This window comes from Ranitomeya variabilis, unplaced genomic scaffold (genome assembly GCF_051348905.1).
Source record: "Ranitomeya variabilis isolate aRanVar5 unplaced genomic scaffold, aRanVar5.hap1 Scaffold_365, whole genome shotgun sequence".
Classification (NCBI taxonomy): domain Eukaryota; kingdom Metazoa; phylum Chordata; class Amphibia; order Anura; family Dendrobatidae; genus Ranitomeya; species Ranitomeya variabilis.
The window spans coordinates 25001-30000 of record NW_027508105.1 but is presented as its reverse complement, the minus strand read 5'-3'; positions in this window follow the sequence as shown (position 1 = coordinate 30000).

The following is a 5000-nucleotide window of genomic DNA, read 5'->3' as shown; positions in this document are numbered from 1 at the left end:
CACCGCTCCCGGGGCGACACACAGAGTCGCTGCTGGGGAGAGGGGCCAGGGCGTGGGGGGCCTGCGCGGCGCCGCCGTCTGGCTTAGACCCGGCCTCCCGAACGGAGGGCATCTGTCGCGAAAGACCACCCCTTGCGCGGGAAGGTCGAGGTGACTGGCCTCCGGAGGACGCCACGGCCGCCCTGCCTCGTGACCCACCGCTCCCGGGGCGACGCACTGAGTCGCTGCTGGGGAGAGGGGCCAGGGCGTGGGGGGGCCTGTGCGGCGCCGCCGTCTGGCTTAGACCTGCCTCCACCGCGGGGGGTCCTCGACCCACCGGCGGACGGGCGCGAGGAGTGGGAGAGGGGGGCTGGCCGTCGGGGTCCGCCGCGGCTCCGGCACAAGCCCCAGCGACCCGGAGGTCAAGCGCGGGGCATGGTCGGCCTGGCCGTGTCGGCGTCGCCCTCCGGCGTAGTCCCTTGTCCCGGGCTCTTGCCCGTAACCTCAAAGGTGACCGACCGAGCGGCGTCTCCCCCCGAAGCCGTGTCTCGACTGTTGAGAACAGACGAAGTCCGGTGCGGCAATACGCCGGGTACTCCCTTCGCCAAACTCGTGCCCCCCTTCGATTCGTCTTTCCTTCTCCATCCTCCCTTCTCGCTCCGGGGCGTCCGCTTGGTCTCTCTCTCTCGCTCTCCCTCTCGCTCTCGCGCTCCCTGCCGAGCCGCCTCGGAGGACGGCGGACGAGGGGAAGGCGACGGCGTTCGGCCGCGGGGCACACCGCACGGTGAGAACCCACTCGCCCGCCTCCCCGCACGTCTGTCATCCCCCCACTATCGTAGGGGCTCGGGAAAAGACTGGAAAACGCGGAGCTCGGCGGTGGCGTGGAAGCGCCACCCACCGCCGCCGCTCTCGCCGATGCCCACCGCGGAGGCCGCCCTTCGGACGCTGGGGTGCGGCGCGGGCCTCCGCGGACGAGCTGCGCATCTGAAAGTCAAAGGGCCGCCCTCGGAGAAGATCGTTGTGCTGCCCCGCGCGGGGAGCGATTCGGACGGCGGGCCCCCACGCCGAGGTGGGTGGGCGCCCCTCCGTTCGCCCGTGCGGGTCGTCGGACCGCTGCCGTACCACGGTTCGGGTCAAACTCCCCACAGCTCGGCCGCCTCCGTCCGTAGACGGGAGGGCGACCGCCGGCGTGCGCGCCCAAGGACGAGTGCCTGAAACCCGGGGGGGGGTAACAGAGGAAGGAGACCGCCCGCCGTAAACCGACGCGGGCTCCAAAGCCCGGGCCGAGCGAGCGGCACCACCTCCCCACCCGGGAGCGCTGAGCCAGATCGATCGGAAGAAAGGGCAGGGGCTCGGGTGGAACCCCTGCCTCCGTTCTTCCCCTCGGGGGAGACGGGGAAGAAACGTGCCCCTGGAGTCCTGGAAGCGAGTGTCCGGCGCGCTCCGGGCGCCCTCGAGACGGAAGCCGGGTCGCGGTGCGATTCTCTCATAGGTCTCCCCGTTGGCGCGGAAGCGGGAGACATCCGACACAGAGAAACGCCGAGCCCGCTCCGAGGGGACAAAGTCAGAAGGAGCGATCCGCCCTCCCAGAGCCCTCCTGCGGACGAGGACTCTGGATCTGCCCCCCTTCTGACGACCGTCGCCCTCAGAGGACAGGAACCCACGTGGGGAGGGTCCGTTCGGGCTCGGGCGACCCAGGAAACGCGTCTCGGACTCGGGACGGACAACCGGCAAAAGTCCCCCTGGAGCCGCGGAAGCCTGGTCTCGGCGCGAGTGCGAACTTCCATGCAAAAGGGGGGTACTCGCCAAACCGCCTACCCGAGTCGAGGAACCACGAAAACAACGGATTTTGGTCGGGGCCGAGAGGTACCTCTCTCTCCTATATCCTGCAGCTGGTGTGCAAAACTGGGTATTTGCATGGTGAGACACCGACCCCCACTTTAAGGGAACAAAGTCAAAAAGTGTCCGACCTCCTGGAGCCGTGCGGCGGATCCGGCGGCCAGAAATTTCCTCATTCCGGTTCTATTTTTTTTTTTTTCGAATTTGCGAAATTTGGAGGCCAGGCGGCGTAGCTGGGACCTGGACTAGCTCGAAACACCCTGAACCGGTGAGCGGAATCGATTTCCCAAAGTTCTACGGCTCCCGGAAGCCAAAAACAGCTCGCCGGAAAATTTCAAAGTCCCAAGGACTCTTTCTTGAAAATCAATCCGGGGGCCATGGAAGTGTCCTCGGTACAACCTCAGAGCTTTCCCCCGCCTGGAAGTCTGACAGCGGTCTGACGTTTTTCAAAGTTTTGAGCTCTCTGTTTGTTCTCAAAGTCACAAAATCGCTTTTTTTCAGTTTTCCACCCAGCAGACCCAAACTTCACCCCCACTTAGGTCACTGTCTAGGGGCGCCTTACGACATATTGACGCCCCTTTAGGGTGGAAGTAGGGGAAATGGGTGATTTTTACACAAAATCGGAAATTTCTCAAAATTTTTCTAAGTGTCAAGGACTCTTCCAGAAAATCTCCCCCAGGCTCCTGGAAGCGTCCCCGGTACACCTCTGGCGGCTGCCCCCGCCTGGAAGTCCGACACACGCCTGAAATTTTCAAAGTATGAAAATACGCATTTTCATCCAAAAATTCAACTTTCCCCCCGTGCACCGCAAACTTCACCCCCACTTAGGTCACTGCCTTGGGGTGCCTTACAACATATTGACGCCCCCCTGGGGTGGAAGTAGGGGAAATGTGACATTTTTCACAAAATCGAGATTTTCTCAAAATTTTTCTAAGTGTCAAGGACTCTTCCAGAAAATCTCCCCCAGGCTCCTGGAAGCGTCCCCGGTACACCTCTGGCGGCTGCCCCCGCCTGGAAGTCCGACACACGCCTGAAATTTTCAAAGTATGAAAATACGCATTTTCATCCAAAAATTCAACTTTCCCCCCGTGCACCGCAAACTTCACCCCCACTTAGGTCACTGCCTTGGGGTGCCTTACAACATATTGACGCCCCCTGGGGTGGAAGTAGGGGAAATGTGACATTTTTCACAAAATCGAGATTTTCTCAAAATTTTTCTAAGTGTCAAGGACTCTTCCAGAAAATCTCCCCCAGGCTCCTGGAAGCGTCCCCGGTACACCTCTGGCGGCTGCCCCCGCCTGGAAGTCCGACACACGCCTGAAATTTTCAAAGTATGAAAATACGCATTTTCATCCAAAAATTCAACTTTCCCCCCGTGCACCGCAAACTTCACCCCCACTTAGGTCACTGCCTTGGGGTGCCTTACAACATATTGACGCCCCCCTGGGGTGGAAGTAGGGGAAATGTGACATTTTTCACAAAATCGAGATTTTCTCAAAATTTTTCTAAGTGTCAAGGACTCTTCCAGAAAATCTCCCCCAGGCTCCTGGAAGCGTCCCCGGTACACCTCTGGCGGCTGCCCCCGCCTGGAAGTCCGACACACGCCTGAAATTTTCAAAGTATGAAAATACGCATTTTCATCCAAAAATTCAACTTTCCCCCCGTGCACCGCAAACTTCACCCCCACTTAGGTCACTGCCTTGGGGTGCCTTACAACATATTGACGCCCCCCTGGGGTGGAAGTAGGGGAAATGTGACATTTTTTCACAAAATCGAGATTTTCTCAAAATATTTCTAAGTCCCAAGGACACTTTCAGAAAATCTTCCCCAGGCTCCTGGAAGCGTCCCCGGTACGCCTCCGGCGGCTGCCCCCGCCTGGAAGTCTGACACACGCCTGAAATTTTCAAAGTATGAAAATACGCATTTTCATCCAAAAATTCGACTTTCCGCCCGTGCACCGCAAAATTCACCCTCATTTAGGTCACTGCCCTGGGGTGCTTTACAACATATTGACGCCCCCCTGGGGTGGAAGTAGGGGAAATGTGACATTTTTCACAAAATCGGAAATTTCTCAAAATTTTTCTAAGTCCCAAGGACACTTTCAGAAAATCTTCCCCAGGCTCCTGGAAGCGTCCTCGGTACGCCTCCGGCGGCTGCCCCCGCCTGGAAGTCTGACACACGCCTGAAATTTTCAAAGTATGAAAATAATGCATTTTCATCCAAAATTCGACTTTCCGCCCGTGCCCCGCAAACTTTACCCACAGTTAGGTCACTGTCCTGGGGTACCTCACAACATATTGACGCCCCCCTGGGGTGGAAGTAGGGGAAATGTGACATTTTTTCACAAAATCGAGATTTTCTCAAAATATTTCTAAGTCCCAAGGACACTTTCAGAAAATCTTCCCCAGGCTCCTGGAAGCGTCCTCGGTACGCCTCCAGCGGCTGCCCCCGCCTGGAAGTCTGACACACGCCTGGAATTTTCAAAGTATGAAAATAATGCATTTTCATCCAAAATTCGACTTTCCGCCCGTGCCCCGCAAACTTTACCCACAGTTAGGTCACTGTCCTGGGGTACCTCACAACATATTGACGCCCCCCTGTGGTGGAAGTAGGGGAAATGTGACATTTTTCACAAAATCGAGATTTTCTCAAAATATTTCTAAGTCCCAAGGACACTTTCATGAAATCTTCCCCAGGCTCCTGGAAGCGTCCCCGGTACGCCTCTGGCGGCTGCCCCCGCCTGGAAGTCCGACACACGCCTGAAATTTTCAAAGTATGAAAATACGCATTTTCATCCAAAAATTCAACTTTCCCCCCGTGCACCGCAAACTTCACCCGCATTTAGGTCACTGCCCTGGGGTGCTTTACAACATATTGACGCCCCCCTGTGGTGGAAGTAGGGGAAATGTGACATTTTTTCACAAAATCGAGATTTTCTCAAAATATTTCTAAGTCCCAAGGACACTTTCAGAAAATCTTCCCCAGGCTCCTGGAAGCGTCCCCGGTACGCCTCTGGCGGCTGCCCCCGCCTGGAAGTCCGACACACGCCTGAAATTTTCAAAGTATGAAAATACGCATTTTCATCCAAAAATTCAACTTTCCCCCCGTGCACCGCAAACTTTACCCGCATTTAGGTCACTGCCCTTGGGTGCTTTACAACATATTGACGCCCCCCCTGTGGT